Consider the following 16196-nt stretch of genomic DNA (forward strand, 5'->3'; position numbering starts at 1 on the left):
TTGTGTGTGTGTATGCACATGTGCATGTGTGTTCTGTTTAGATGTACATGACAGTAGAGTACATTTTGACATATTATATATACTTGGAATATAACGTAGGATCTCAGAGGTTCTTGCAACTTACTTTCAAAGGAGGTTGGTCAGAGACTTGTCTAGGTCTTCTGGTTTGCTTTGGAGAAAATGAGTTCTAGTTTTCATGCCCTATCATCAGGGAGAGAAATTCTGGTTTCTGTTACCCATCTTCAGTAAGACAGGTTAAAAGGGGACAGAAGGATAGAGAAGAACAGACAGATATTACTTCTGAAGCCCTCCTAATCTCCTTCAATTAAGTACTCAGTATTCTAAGGTGTCATAAAAATATCAGTTTCTGAGTCCCAACACTAGAACAGATTTCTAAGTGTGTATCAAATTTCTCTTAAGAAGATGGCATTTAATTAAACTGTATGCAATAATAATAATATATGTTGACATTTATGTCTTCTGTTTATTTCAATACCCAATGTGATGGGTAACATAATCATTCTCACCAAATATTCAAATAAACTGAGAAACAGTAAAGTCTTCATCTTCCTTGAAAAATACTCAATTATGTTGAAACATACATTTATTTTCATTTTTAGCTTAATTCTGGTATCAAGTTTTCTGAAAAACATAGCTATTTCAAAGTATGAAACTGCTTTGTATATGTGTATTTGTATGTTTTAGAATGAAAATTATCTTTAGTAGACACATTATACAAATGATTCTCCAAAGAAGAAAATAAATGCAACATTTTTGAAAAGATGATCATTCATTACAAATTCCTCTGTGTTTGTTCCAGGAACTGTGAACCATCTGTACCATGCAAACAGCTCAGGTCATGTCTATAACTGTGCAGCAGAATGGGGAGTACCAAAATGTGCAATTAGCTGTACCCTGTATGCATAGTTTGTTTCAGAGATGTCAGAATATCCTAAGAGACATCCTAGAAACCAAAGATTTTTTTTTTACCTCTTTAGTGATAAGTGTTTTAATAGTGTTCTTTTGCTCTATAGGGAATGTTAACAGTATACATTTAGTTAATAGCTAAATTATTTGATTATTAAAAGTTCAGACTAATGTTTAGGCTAACACAGGAAACAGGCTAATAAGCATATTAATAGGTTATATTTCCATGAATGTTTTTCAAATGATGAGGGAAACCAAAATTTTTAATCCTAAATGCATTTATTTAAATGTAATGCATATATTCATTACAATGCATGCTTGTCTGAGCAATTTATTTTACAAAATAAATGAACCAGATTATATTTTGTTAGATCTTCAATTTATCCTTATAAATTTTTATTTAAAATATTCTATAATTCCATATGTAGGGTTTTATTCTTTAATATCTGAATGAACAACATAACTTTGCTTTCAAGGCAGTTTTATGTATGGTTTTATGAATTCATCATCATTATCCTCCTTAAAATAGGTAATAGTTTTATATTCTCTCAGTAATGGCATAAATCCCCAATGGAGAAGTCCAGTTGGTGGTTTTATTTAACTTCTAAAACCATCTTGGGAACTTCTAAGTAAGTTTGTTTCTCATAGGCATTGACTTAATTTTCTAGAACTTTGTTACACACTGTTAAGAATGAGTACAGTAAGTGCAGACATTAAACTGGATGAGAATCTATGCAAATTTAGTTATTCAAATAGAATCAAATAAAACAAATAGTTTGCTCCATGGTTTAAGAGCTACTCAGAAGTTAAACCAAAATATGTTTATCCTCAAAATCTTACAAAGAAAGAGTTGCTTACAGAGCAACTCCAGAAACTCAAGAAATTTAAAAGGAACTTTAAAGATGAAATAGACCTTGGAGTTTTCTAATATGAAACAAAGACTCCATGAAAATCCCCCAGTTGGCCCTCATTTAACTACTTTCTTCAAGCTGTTGGTGAAGGGGAACTCATTGCTCCCTAAGATGGTCAATTCTGCATTTAAATAGCTCTCAAGTTCTTATGCTCCAATCAGATTCACTGTAACATTAGAGATGAACTAAATGAGTTGAACCTTTTCCCACACAGCAGCTATTAAAGAAAGAGGGTAGCTATTCTTCAGCACAAGGGTGCACAATTGATTACCATAAAATCTGTTTTGTTAATTTATTTCTTAATAGGGATTCCTTCCCTATCCCTAAACATACTAAACAGTTAGAAAGTATCAAACATTTTTGGTGTAACTGAAAACTAAAACAAAAATCATATTTTAAATGAATAAATTAGTGAGTAACAGAGGGGCATCTGAAAGCAATGGAAGGTCAGCTACTTAATGAATAGATCTGTAATATATAGTTAGTAACCTAGAAAAGATTCAGTTTTGTTCTTTATATAGCACAATATGCCAAACAAATTGAACATTAAACTTTGGCAAAACAAGAAAAAAAATGTTGATCAAATATCTTCAGGGTAAGAAATTTCTTAGGCTAGAAGCAAGAAAAGAAATCCCCTAAGAAAGCATCTATAGATTCAAAGACACAAAGAATGCAAATTTCTACATGCAAACAAAATCCAGAATTAAAAGCCAAACAGAATAGGGAAATGTTGCAACAAGCATGACAGGGACCAAAAGTCAATCTCTTTATTATATTAGGAAGACCAAAAATAAATAGGAAAAACTTATCTCAAAAAAGAAATGGGCAGATAAACAGTTTCCAAAAACAAAAAAAATGCAAATAATAAACAAACATATGGAAAAGTGTTCATTCATACAATAATCAGACACAAATCCAAATGCCACATAATGTATCTTTGTCTATTAAAAATCATCAAAAATTATACAACTTAAGCTTAAAGGTAGAGTCTTTACCATTCATTGATGCAAAATTTTTTTTGTTTTTATATACCTACATGCGTTTACTGGTACAGCTATATTTTCAGACTTTTTTTCCAAGTAAATAATAGAAATATGAAAAAGTTGACATTCAATGGTGCCCATCATTGTATTACTTATATAAGTTAAAGCAATTAAGATAATCCAAAATAAATCAGCATTAACAGTAATTTTAAATTAAGTAGTTGATAGCATGATGCATAGTAGATTAAGCATAATTATTAATTTTAAATAAATAAAATGGATATTAAATATAATAAGTAATTACAATAATAAATATTTATAAGGCTCTATTATGTGACAAATACTATTCTAAGTGATTTATATGATACCTAATTTCATATACCCTTCTCACAGCAAATAGGGGAAGCTAAACCAAATCTTAAAAATGAGATAAATGAGAAACAGGAAGTTGAAATGGCTTAACCTAGATCACACAGTAAACATGGTAGAAATTAGAAAAAAAAACTGACTCTAAACCTTAGATTACTAAGCAACAGCACAATATGGAAACTAAAATGCAGCAACAAATTTCACTACTTTGTATAGGTACTATGTGATATAAAAATGCCACTTTGTGCATAAAACTTAACAATCAGAATTTATTAAATGAATAAAAAACTGCATGGCATGAATTAAAATACTAATAATATCTATATTATCATGTTAGATAATTTCCCTTAATATTCTAAATCTTTCATAAAGTTTTATGTTATCCTTGTGATTAAAGAGAGATGTTTAGAAGCTATTTCTATTAGTATGATAAGCCATTTGGACTATTCCTTTTAATAGTCTATTTCCAACTAAAATGATTTTAACGTTGTTTAAAAATCTTTGTTTTTAAACAAAGTAAATTCAAGGGAAGTTAGAAACTAAAGGAAGGAAGCATATGCAAGAAGCCCATGTTTGCCTTGAAACCTTTTTCTAACCTGGCAAAATTTAGCTTTAGTTATGATGGTCTGTGGGGAAAAGCAGACCAAAATAAAACACAATGACCAGTCATGCCAGGCAGGGGAAAGCTAGAAATCCAAATGCCTGCACTTAGAGCAAAATGGTTAAACACAAATAACCTTCTCCTACCTCCACTCTGGGAGACTTTATGAAAAATCACCTTGTCTCCAAGCAGATCAGAATGGGGGAAAGAGAGTGCCTCAGATGACTCCTTTTAGATCTCTGTGATATTATCTGTGATACTCCAAAACACCTCTTGAATTATAAATGTAGCTTAATGAAGTGTACAGAAATAGTGCTACAGAAGCTTGTCAGAAGAAAATGCAAATGGCCCTTGGAGAATGCACTTCATCTTGAGCCTCAAAGGATTCACAAGAGTCCAAAGGACTATCAGTACAACTCACAGTCAAAATTAAACAAGCACACATGGACGTGACACCATAACTGAGAAGCAATATCACTAGAGTCAGAGAGTTTAGAGAAGAATAAAGAGAATGCAGTAGAGAGGTTATATATGGTGCAAGGGTGTGAGATGGAGATCCTGAAGAGCATAGAGGGTCATATTTGAGGCCTCTGACTTGTAACCTGAATGAGATGCGTAGAAACTGAAGTGTTTTGAGCTGAGAAGCCATATGGTCTGCATAATTTAGGTATTAAAAATGTCAAAATCCAAATGGAACAGAAATTTTTTAATAATCAGGCAATAGATGATGATGGCTTCAACTAGGTGCCTTGTCACCACTGGAAATCATGAGAAGGAGTCAAACTCTTGGTATTCTGAAAACAGAAATTGTGAAGTAGACTGGTTGTATTTTTTCAAAAGAGTAGGAAGAATAATATCCAGATTTTTTTTTTTTTGCAGAATCATGAGCAGAGAAGTTGTTGATAAAGGCTCACATTCAAGATCTAAAAAGTAATACTTTGTAAACATGCATAGGAATGTTCTTAATTGCTGAATTTATCATGAACAAATATTTAGTTAATAGTGAAATATTGAGAGTGATCCCTTATATAAGGTTCAGTAAATGAATGACACCAGTAACATTTTTATTTAGCATTTGCCTAAGAAGCCCTAGCCACAGAGCAGAGGAAAAGAAAAGATAAATAAGATTAGAAATGAAAGAACAAAAACTCTTATTGTTTAGAGACTATATGTGTATGTAGTGATTGTAATCTATATTATCAAAGCAATTTACAAGTAAATCAGTAGAATTAATAAGAGATTAGTAAATTGGCTAAGAAAAAAGGGCATAGAAATATATTGCTTTTCTATATCTCTCAACAACTATTTAATGCATGAATTTTAAAGATAATTTTTATAGTACAGCCAAAAGCATAAAATAAAATAACTCTAAATATGTCCACTAACATATGAAGTATTTCTGTAAAAAATTACAAAATTTAATTGAGATATGCTAAAGAAGATTTAAATAAATGGAAAGATAAACCATATTAATGATAAGAAAACCTGATATTGGAAAATGTAAGTTTTCTCCATATTATTTTATGGATTAATGCCATCCCAATAAACTCCTGATAATTTTAGTCAAACTTGATAAACTTATTTGTAATGTATCAAATAATAGCCAAGGAGTTCATAAAGAAACCAAACTGGGAAGAACTGTACCAACATATTTCAAGGATTATTATAAATTATAACTGAAATAATATAGTCATAGTCTTGAGCTAGACAAATATATGAAAATAACATAATAGAAAGTCAATAAATTGACCCACACATTTATGGACACAATATATGGCAAAAATGGCATTACAAATCAGTGACAAAGACAGACTTTTCTATAAACATTATGGGAAATTATGTATACATATGGAAGAAGGATGAAATTAAATATTTACTTCACACTCTGCATGAAAACCAGTTCCATATGGATTAACAACCTCAAATTGAATGTCCCAGGAGAACTGCATTAGTCTTTAAAAACGGTGCCCATAAAAAAACAAACGTGTCTTCAGAAATCAGCCAACAGATTGTCTATTACCAATGAAGAGGTCAACAGATTCCTCAAACTAGACATTATTAGCAAGACAATTCAGGATGGTCCTTAGCAGAATTTGAAAAGATAGTTATTAAGTTTATGGTCATCCTCTTCTATGAAATCTTTCTTATACATGCATGATGTAAATTGTCAAGTACAGATGAAACAATATTTGGAGTCACAAAGTAAATTTCCACCAGAGATTAAAGATTTCAAATCTGATCAAAAAAAACAAAAGATAGCTGGGTGTGGTGGCCCACACCTGTAATCCCAGTGGCTCTGGAGGCTGAGACAGGAGGATAGAGAGTTCAAAGCCAGCCTCAGCAAAAGCAAGGCACTAAGCAATTCAGTGAGACACTGTCTCTTAATAAAATACAAAATAGGGCTGGGGATGTAGCTCAGTAGTTGAGTGCCCCTGAGTTCAATGCCTGGTACCAAAAAAAGAAGAAAAAAACAATGATTCTTCAGTGGGATCCTACTTTTTGGGACATAAAGACACTTAGAGCTCAAAGAAATCAGTGCCGAGACTCATTATGAAACTAATCCTATTTTCATGTTTAGGAAGATCTCTGAGAGATTTAAAGGACTTCTATGGAGGACACTTTGAGTCAAGATTTTTAAATCATTGTAGCAAGGAAGTCCTGAATGGGTATCTGTGAGATTCCCAAGCTTGAGAAACTACCCAAACTATCACCAGCTTCCTATCAATAAAGAAAAGTTTAATTTACTGTAATCTACAACAGTAAAGGAAAACACCACCTTTGCAAAATCATATGAATGATTCATAAGGTAAATTCTTAGGGTCTTTGATCAGGTAGTTCAAAATGAGACTTCAAGTCTGGGTACTTATTGGAATTATATAAAGTCTAAGACAACATATTTCCAGGTTAGTAGGTGTAACAAAGTGCAGATATATGAAATAAGTTTTAAAAAGTTGTCTCGTAATTGTTTTACAAAGTTTTATGAAGTAGGCAGTAGCAATGTTATTTGTTGGTTTATAGTTGATCTTTTCTGAGCAAGGATTTCTTTGTAAAAAGCAACTAATTCATGTTGACAACATGCAGTCTCAGTCTTTGGTTTTGCAGCCATTTTTGATGTATATGGCTGAAAATCTTACCCTAAAATGCTGAAGAAATACATCTGTCTTTATCATTTTAGGCTACTATAATACAAAGAACTACAGATTAGTTGGCTTCTAAAGAATAGAAATTTATTGCTTATGGTTACAGAGAATGGAAAATCCTAACTCAGGGCGCCAGTATGGTTGGCTTGGTGAGAACCTTCTATGAGACTGAAGATAGATGACTTCTTTTGGTATCTGCTATAGTTTGAATCTTGAATATCCACTCAAAGTTCCTATATTAAAGGCTTGGTTTATAGGGTGGAACAATTAGGAGATCTTTAGGTCATTGCCTTTTTTTAAAGGAGTGTGGGAACATAAGTCCCTCTGCATATTCTTGTACTGTGGCCTTAAGGTGAGTGTTTTTTCTCCACCACACACTCCAACCATGAAGTGGCCAAAGCAATATGGCCAACCACAGACTGGAACCTTCAAAACTATGAGCCAAAATAAATCATTTTTATTTAAAGCTATCTCAGATATTTGTTTCAATGACAAAAAGCTGACTAACGCAGTATCCTCTCATGGTAAAAGAGGACCCACTAGCTCTCTGAACTCTTCTTGTAATAGCACTAATTCCATTAATTGATCTAATTATCTCCTTTGTGGATCTATCATGGTTTCAACATATAAATTCATTTTTATTCGGTAAGGGGGTGTACAAAAACTTTTGGTCTGCTGCAATACATTTACATAAAATTCAATAACAATAAAAGTATATAGTTTAGGAATTCATATGTAAGTGGCAAAATTACTTAGAAAAGAAAAATGCAGGCTGGGGTTGTGGCTCAGTGGTAGACCTCTTGCCTAGCATGTTTGAGGCACTGGATTTGATTCACAGCACCACATACAAATAAATAAAGGTCTATCGATAACTAAAAAAATATTAAAAAAAGAAAGAAAGAAAAATGCTTATCACAAAATTCAGGATTGGTAGTTATTTGGGGGATAGATAAGAAGTTGGTAATCTCCGAGGACAGTTGAGCTGTTTCTAGAGTTCTGAACTCTAGAACTTGTAACCTGAAGTGTTTGGTTTCATGCCCTTGTGGTTAGATATGCTAATATTTTCCATGTGATTTTTTTAGACTGTATTATTTATTATCTTCTGCTGAATGTTGCATACTGTCACAATTTCAAATAAATTAAAATGTTTGCTTTGAAATCAGTCTTTTGTACCAGTTGATATCTAAATTCCAGTTATAACTCCCATCTCTTTTCTTAGTTCTTCATACTTAAGTGATTGTGATGATGTTGCTAACTATAACAGGAATGTTCCCCAAAGATCATGTGTTGAAGGTTTGGTTCCTAGCTGGTGGTGCTATTGGGAAGTAGTAGAAACCTTAGAAGGTTGGGTCTTGTTAGAAAAGGTGAGTGACTGGAGACATGCCTTTGAAGGGTATATTTTGTCTCTGTATACTTCCTCTTTTTCTCTTTCCTTCTCAGATACGCTAAGGTAAGGAGATTTGCTCTGCCAACTGTCCCTACCATAAGGTTCTGCCTCACCATAGGCCCAGAACAATGGAGCCAGATGATCATGTACTGAAACCTCTGAAACCACAAGTCAAAATAAATTCTTGTTCCTTTAATTTGCTTTTCCCAGGTATCTTGCCTTAGCAATGAAAAAGATGACTAACACACTCACCTTTCTCATCTTCTTCCAAGTCTGAAGAATATTACTATTTTTGTGAAAATTAAAGTCATAGCTTATAGAGTATAATGTAAATGATAACTGTTTGATCCTTTTGCTTGTGAGTAATACTAATTCAAATAATGATATCTCCTCACATTTCTAAGTATCTCTGTATTCTATACATTGATTAAGCTCAGAAAACACTTGCTTTCCATTTTCTCATTTATTTTCAATTTCAATCATCAAAGGATTCTCCCTTGTTTATTTCTTGGAATTACTATATTTATTCTTTCTTCTTGCATACTAGCTGCTCCCTTTCAAGTTCCATTGCTGATTCCTGTTCATATCCCCAACCACTTGATATAAGTATCTCAGCAATCTTTTCTCTTTCATATTCAGATTATTTCATCAAATCTCATGACTTTATGTCATGTCTCTAAACTGACAACTCCCATTTATATCTCCACCCTGAACCTTTGCTATGAATGCCAAACTCTGTGTATAATTGCCTACTTGCCCTACTAAGTTGTCTATTAAGCTGCTCAACATTAATATTACTGAAACTGAGCTCCTGATGTATTCCCCTCCAAATCTGCTTAGCACACAATCCTCCTTGTATCTTAAAGACAATCTCAACCTTCTATTTGCTAAGTCCCCAAACCTTGGAAGTTATGATTCGTTCCCCCTGTTTCTTCCTATCCAACATTGGCTCTATCAGCAAGGCCATACATTTCTTCCCTCACAATGTGAACAAACTCCAGCTGCTTCTCACCATCTTCACTGCTGCCCCCTTAATTCTAATCACAGTCTGTTCTCTGCTGAATTAAAAAAAAAAAAAGTTCTCCAACTGGTATCTCTTTGCACACTCAATCCATTTCAATTTATTCCTAATAACACAATGGCCAACTAGAAGGTCACAGGAGATTGCTCTTGGCCTTACTCAAAACAACCATTAAAAAAAAAAAAAACTTCCTATTTCAAAGTTAAGGAAATGTTTAATTTTTTTTAGTTGTTCATAGACGTTTATTTTATTTATTTATTTTTATGTGGTGCTTAGGATTGAACCCAGTGCCTCACAGAGCGCTAGGCAAGTGCTCCACCACTCTGAGCCACAACCCTAGCCCTAAAGGCAATGTTTTAAAAATCTACTAATTCAAGATGCACACACATATCCGCCTCCCCCCACACTCTCCATCCTCTTCTCTAATTCATCTCCCTTCATGATCTCCACCTCCGCCTCCAATCTCACCTCTCTGATTTCAACTTCTGTTATTGTTCCCTCACCTCCCTCTGCTGTGGTTACATCAGCTCCTCGCCTTGTTCACACCTCAAAACCCTGCAGTTCCACCTACTTTAGAACTCATACCTTGAATTTTCAAATGGCTCACTCCCTCATTTTCCTCAGTTTTTATTTAAATGTTGTCTTCTCAGACAAACCTTCTGTGATTACTGATTAATTGCAGCTCTTTCCACCCCACACCAGTTCTCCTCTTCCTTTTCTGATTTTTCAATCTAGACTATTTACTATGACAGACTTTATAAAACAAAATGGTTCATTTATATTTTTAAATTTCTGCTAACACACACACACACGTGCACACACTAGAATTATAACTCTGAAAGAGCAAGATTTTCACTCTTGTTCCCTGCTGTATGCCAAGAACGTAGAATCCTGCCTAGAAAACAGTAAGTATTAAATAAATGTCTATTGAAATGATCAATAGATGACTATATCTGACCTAATAACTACCTGCCATCTGGTATCTCAGTTTTATCTCGTGTAGAACAAACAAGTTCTTCTCTAAAAGATTCAGCATTGTTTTGAGAATCGTAACTATTGATGTCAGAACCCATACTTTTCACATGGAATTTCTTTATCCAAAATCTACTCGTTTCATCCTCTACTTTCTTCCATTTATTAATTTAACACAAATTGAGTTATCCTATCTCCCATTTGGTAATCTCTTTCTTGAAATATTTCTGGAGTACGTAAAATTTCTAATCATGGAACTCCTTCAACAAACCCATTCACATGATCTGGTCCTGGGCAGCACATCTTTATTAACATGCTTGCATAATGGCAGAAGTATTAACATATTCCAACCTAAATAAGTCATTATAGCATTCCTTTGGTTATCAAATTTTCTTGACAATCAGAGATTATTGAACTTTTAAAATCATTCAACTTTTACTAAGAAATAAATAAGTGCCAGGAATTCTGCAAAATACTAGGGGTGCTCAGATAGATTCACATCTTTGTGGTACTACAAATTGTGATGCCAAATTTCTTGTTTACTTCATTTATTCTCCAGAATTTAAGAACAAGTCTCTTTAGGCCAAATTCCTAGGACTACTGGTTCTTCCTTCTTGAATTTCTTAATTGCCAGGGGCCTGAGGTTCAACAATAATGAGTAGCTACTAGTAGATCCAAAGACTTCTAACGTCTTTTTAAACAGATTTATAAACAACATATTTAGACTTTGTTCTACAAATCAGAAAGTCAGAGGCAAAGATATGGACAAACTTTAGTTTTGCAGACCACCAAAATATTATGTCTCTGTGAATTTTGGTTCATAGAACTACAACATTAGAATTGTTTGGGATGTAATTAGAAATGTAGAATACCCCATGGTTCCTGGACCTACTGAATCATAATATGAATTTTAACAAAATTCCAGGTGAATTTGTATGTCCATGAGAATTTGAGATACTGCTGTACTTCAATTTGATTTTTTAAACTCTTGCTTAGTGTTTAAAGTTATTTTCTCTCATTACCCAACTCCTTTTAGCAAAAATAAAAATTAAGTAAAATTTTGATTCCAGAGAGGCAAGCATCAGGCTTTTTTGTTAGGCATTGTAGGATAAACTAGAGTTTTAATGGAACGATGGCAAAGATAAGCGGCAAAATCATTCAAAAGTTTTCCCACCTGTTGACATTATCGAAAATGCCTTCAAAGTAATTTAAAACCCTCATACAAGAATAATGTAACCTGTCAGTCAGGAGGCCTTTGAACACTTGCAACTAATTGACGTTCACCTCTGCAGGCATGGAATGCAATTACTTTTCTACTTTGGATACAATTGAACCACAAGTTAGCTTACTGAATGCAGAGAGGATTGCAAATAGTAAAGGCATGAATGTGTCCACTTGGAGGGTACCTTTCAGTTCTGGAACCAGATACCAACACAGTAACATAAGGCCTGAGTCATATTGCTTCTCTGTTGCAGCAATAAACAAACCTGAAGTCCCATATACCATATTTAAGTATGTGAAATGTGCTAGGAAGTATTTTCCAATGGAATGAATCCTGAGACTATACTTAAAAACAAAACAAAACAAAACACAGCTAAGGACTTGTTAGTATTTAATCCTAAGAAAAATAATTTTGGGGGCTGTATTTCCTTAACTGCAAAATTAGATGATGGGTCTTTCTATTGGAGTATATGCCAGGAGTTGAGAGGCTGGTGTGAAGATTGAAAGGACGCTTTATGAATGAATGCAGTGTAGACATACAGAAGTGGGTTAATCTGACACTGTATTCTTCATTAGACTGAGACAAAACTGTCTTTTTTATTTGAAATTTAACTCAATTTTTCTATAAAACAAGTCTCATTATTATTGAAATTGCAGCTCATATAGTATAAATGCCAAGAAATTTGTTATTTACTCCTCAATTTTCTAGCAATACATGTACCAACAATAAGGATTTCTACATTAACTCAATAGAATGCCTGTATTGCTTTTTCCCAGTTGCCTGAAAACAAAAATAAGATTATTTATATGACACGTAAATCACTTCCACCCACAAATCGCTTTACTTTTGAATCCCTAGGCAAGTGTGATTTAAAGTTCTCACTGTTCTTATTTTAGAAAAAAAGAAAAACTATATATGTGATATTACAGTCATTGCCTCCAAACTATAAAATAAATGTACTGAAGTGTAGCCTATTCATGTCACATGGAGACATTTAAAAAGTATATGATTAGATATTGGTATGCTTTTTAAGAAAAATTCTGTCAGAATTTCTTTTGTTGCTTTAAATGTATAGACACACATAGACACACATGTGTGTCTATGAATAGAAATAAAACAGATCAGATTTACTCTTGTCAGCTCTAGGTACGTGTACTTAGTGTGGCAGAGATTAACCGTGTATTGAATACCCAGTTCCCTTTTCTCCCAGGCACGTGGCTAGACTTCCTGGACGACACCAAACTTAGCACTATCCAGGTAATTGAGTTCTATGTTGAAGAAAGTAAAGTCTCTAGAAGCTTGGACTCCTGAATGACTGGAGCAGATCCCTTCCACTGTACATAGTACACATTTGCTGTTCTACTTTACCCTCCCCATCAACCCCCAGTGCCAACTTGAATTCATGTGGGCAAGGTAACCTCCGTTGTGTCCAACCATTGAGATTTTGGAATTTACTTAATGGTGTAGCTAGCATCATTTTCTCTAAGATAAACATGCTTCTGAGAACAAGCATGGATATGTCTCAATAAATCATTGGTTGCCATTCCTAATCTTACTCCTCCCAACCTCACACAAAATTTGTTTTTAATATGGAAGAAGAATTTGAATAAGAAAGGAAGAACAAAGAAGAAATAAACTCAAGATATTTTAGGGAAGAGAAATGTGGGTGTATAAAAGTTTGAACTTGCCCAATGAGTAGCTAGGAACAATCCATATGTCCTGAATCTCAGTAGAGCTCAGTTTTATTATTGGCCTATTTTAATTCAGGGCCAATATTCATATTCTGCCCTCATTTTTACTCTCATCTGTCTATTCTGACTCCCATTTTCCCCCACAGCAAAACAGGACAACCTTCTCAAGTGCAAATGTATTTTTTCTCAAATGTCTTAATAACATGTTTTATCATAATAATATTTCTGTGAACCAAATTCAAGTTCAATAGCTTTTAATCCTCTTGGATTCTCCATACTTGTTTTTAGAAAGTTGTTTTTTTCTCTGCTTTCCTAAAAACAATTACTCATTTCTAATATGAGAGCTAGTACTGGACTCATAGGGAAATAAGGTACCTCTACCTATGAGAAGATCCCAAACCTCTGTAATTGGCCAGGTACGAAGCAAATCCCTAAAAACAATGTGGTAAACTCTACAACTGAGGTATATACACAGTTCTGTGGATACTCCAATAAAGTCAAAAATTGATTCTGACAAAGGAATCAAGGAAAGTTATAGGAGGCAATATTTATGTACCCTTTTAAAATTGAGCATGACATTTTAAAGCAGGTTAGGGAATGTAGGATACCTTGGGGAGGTGGAAGATCATGAGCAAAGGGACAGAAACAGGATGCCCAAGGGACAGGCTCCTCAATGGAGTACATGCTGCTAGGGGAAGAGGATTTGGGTTCACTCTGAAATGAGTCATGAAGTTTTTGCATAGCCTTGGTGGCATGCTAAGAAAGCACTGGTGGAATTGGTATATGCCCATCTATGTGACTTAGACTCTACTTCTGGCATTGCTTGAGAGGTAATGAAAGACAAGATAAGAGGAAGAATTAGCCATTGATTTCAATAATCTAGAGAATGATGATAATTCCAATCTATAGCAGCAACAATAGGAAGAATGAGAAGCACAAAGAGACCATCTATGACATAGACTATACAAAATACAATTATAAACTAAATATGAAAGAGTCCAAGGTGGGTAGGCAGAATATATACCCCAAGGAAGAAAATTGGTGCATCGGTAGAGAAGAGCATATAAAGCCACAGGAACTAAAACTTTGGTTATGTACATCAAGTATTCTTCAAGTTCTTCGGGTAGTTCAGTGTGATGGGCACAAAGCTACCAGTGTTCAATGCCTCTGAAACTAAGTGAGAATAAAGTTCTAAAAAGGGGGAAAGATGAACAGCTTTATCTCAAATACTGCAGAGAAAACAAGTATATTCCAGTAGAATTCTGACCAAAAGAAAGCAAATTATTGATAGATTTGGGAAGGGACTAAAATTTCTCCTTTATATCTAGATAAATATTTTAACAACTAATTTTCAAATGAAATTGCCACTGTTTTTGTCTAACACAGAAAAAAAATATACTGCAAAGCTACATGTTGAAGGAGGGGCAGTATTCTGGTCTGAATATGTTGTTTTCCCCTAAATTTCATATGTTCAAATCCTAACCCCAAATTAAAGGTGTTAGGAAGTGGGAATTTGGGGAGAGATTAGATCCCTTAGAAAAGAATCCCCAGAAAGTCCTCCAGTTGTCTTTACACTACATGAGGAGACAAGCAGGGGCAGTCTGCAAACTAAAAGAGTATTTTCATCAGAACCTGACCATACTGGCATCCTGACTGCTAGCCTCCAGAACTGCAATAAATAAATGTCAGTTATTAATAAGCCATCTGTTCTGTGGCATTTTGTTATAGCAACTCAAACTGACTAAGACATCTGGAATACTAAACCTAAATTATCTCTGTAGTTAACTACATATGCCTAAAGCCATGTCTGCATGAGAAAAGAAATCTCCCCCATGTGATATTTGTGGGAGACATTTTCTGCTAAATAAGCCTTATCTTCTGCCCACAAGCCTTTTAAGACCACAAGAACTTAAAAGAAATTTTTTGTGCTTTATCATTAAGATCTTCATTAAAATTTTAATCAAGTTATTTCAACCAGACATCAGGTTAATGCTCCACTGAAATATGTTATAAATACAACTGGATAGAAAAGAAGTCAAAATCTTTTAAACATATCAAGATAAAATGGAAAATTCCTGGCAATACATCTCATAAAATTCAAACTCAAGAGTAAAATATAAATGTGAAGGTGATTAGGGTAAAAGCATATCCAGAGATGATAGGAATGATTAAGATTTGGAAAAGTGTAATTTAACAATGAAAATGTGTCTACAAATGAGTATAAATAGTCTTAAAGTACAATGGATGAGAATAAGAAGAGTCATAATACTAATTAACGATATTTTTTTTTTTTTGCTGGTTTAAGGATGCATGCATGCTTTGCAAGGGCTTTACCAGAGAACTATATTTCCAGCCCTTCCTTGACCATTCCAATTTCAAACATGAATTAAAATTACCTTCCAAGAGATTAAGAGAAACGGCTTATGATTTAGGAGTAAAAAACATGTATTTCAAGCATCTCTTAAGTATTTCCTAGTCTTATTTAACATCACATCACATTTTTTTAAATAATTTTCCATCCCCTTCCTGAATACACCTCTTCTTAGAATATGTTGAACTGCATGCTTATATAATAATAAGCAAAGAACAAACTTTGAGAGAAAATTCTGTGTTCTTCACAAAAGAAATTGATAGTCCAGACTGTCCTTCTATCTTAGATTTCTTTACTTGAATATTATCCTTAAGCCTCAGATTTAGAATATACCAAAATGAATTCTCTTTTCCAGATCCCGTTCATTTCTCTGGCTTTCTTAATTCCATTACCAACACCAGGATTAAGTTCTCTTTGACTTCTTCCTCTCTGTTTTTGGTTTCTAGCTGTTGACAGATCCTTCTGATCCTCACTATGACTCTCATTTCCTTCCCATATCCTTCCTTCTCTTCTCTTCTTGCTACCTCCTGGCAGGTTGTCCTATTTCCCCCAATAGGACAGAATTTTCTCACTTCCCATCCACTCTAGACCTTATTTCCAG

Source organism: Urocitellus parryii, chromosome 5 (assembly GCF_045843805.1).
Source record: "Urocitellus parryii isolate mUroPar1 chromosome 5, mUroPar1.hap1, whole genome shotgun sequence".
Classification (NCBI taxonomy): Eukaryota; Metazoa; Chordata; class Mammalia; order Rodentia; family Sciuridae; genus Urocitellus; species Urocitellus parryii.